The following is a 1,282-nucleotide window of genomic DNA, read 5'->3' on the forward strand; positions in this document are numbered from 1 at the left end:
TCATGAGTTGTGTTTTGGCTTCAAGCCTGTATCCAGTATTCATGCAGCAACTTCAGCTCTTCTGTTCAATATTTACCTGGCATATCTTTTATTTTATTTTCTCTAAATCTTTCTAGATTTTTATGTATTAGATAGGAATAGCCCGTGGACACAGACAATAGTCTGGCGAATGCCTGGAAGGGGGGGCGGTGCAGGGTGGAGGAGATCAATGGGAAGAAAAAAAAAACTAAAACAAAGGGACAGCTGTAATACCTTCAACAATAAAGATACATTTTAAATAAAGGAAAATATCTTATTTGAAAAGAGTTTTATGTGAAATAATATAAGTAATTGCTCTACACCAGTGATGGCGAACCTATGACACGCATGTCAGAGGTGACACGCGAACTCATTTTTTTGGTTGATTTTTCTTTGTTAAATGGCATTTAAATATATAAAATAAATATCAAAAATATATGATTGCAAATATCAAAAAATTTCTATATGTGACACAGCACCAGAGTTAAGTTAGGGTTTTTCAAAATGCTGACGCGCCGAACTCAAAAGGTTCGCCATCACTGCTCTACACTATACTTTATATTCTCAACTCCTCTCAAAGAGATATTAATTGACCCTATGTTCACTTAATATTAATTGACCCTATGTTCACTGACTGCAGGACTGACTTCCGCCACGCCGACCCAGCACTGACTGCTACGGAGGCTACGATCAGACCCTGCTTTTCTCTCCTGGCTTCTGTCCAGGCCTGATCGCAGCCCCCTTGGCAGTCAGTGCTGGGTTGCTGAGGCACCCGCAGCACTGACTGCAGGACTGACTTCTGGTGTTCAGTCAAGCCTTCAGTCATTTTGGACGTTACAGACCCTGGCTCTTTATATATGTAGACTAGAGGTCCGGTGCATGAAATTCGTGCATGAGGGGAGGGGTCCCCTCAGCCCAGCCTGCACCCTCTCCAATCCGGGACCCCGATCCCTGGGATCGGGCCTAAACCGGCAGTCAGACATCCCTCTCACAATCTAGGACCGCTGGCTCCTAACTGCTCACCTGCCTGCCTGCCTGATCGCCCCTAACTGGCCCCCCTGCCAGTCTGATCACCCCTAACCTCCTCTGCCTGCCAACCTGATCACCCCAAACTGCCCCCCCTGCCGGCCTGGTTGCCCCTAACTTCCCCACACCCTGCCAGCATGGTTGCCTCTTACTGCCCCCCCTGCCGGCCTTGTCACCCCCAACAGCCCCCCTCTGCCGGCTTGGTCACCCCCAACTGCCCCCCTCTGCCAGCCTGGTC

At 48.1% G+C, this 1,282-nt stretch overlaps 1 long non-coding RNA gene across 2 annotated transcripts in view; it reads left to right on the forward strand.

Moving 5' to 3' along the window:
* Positions 1–1,282, forward strand: part of LOC102245912 — a 113,312-nt gene that overhangs the window by 13,042 nt on the left and 98,988 nt on the right. The gene's annotated exons all lie outside the window — the stretch shown is intronic.

This window comes from Myotis brandtii, unplaced genomic scaffold (genome assembly GCF_000412655.1).
Source record: "Myotis brandtii unplaced genomic scaffold, ASM41265v1 scaffold230, whole genome shotgun sequence".
NCBI lineage: Eukaryota > Metazoa > Chordata > Mammalia > Chiroptera > Vespertilionidae > Myotis > Myotis brandtii.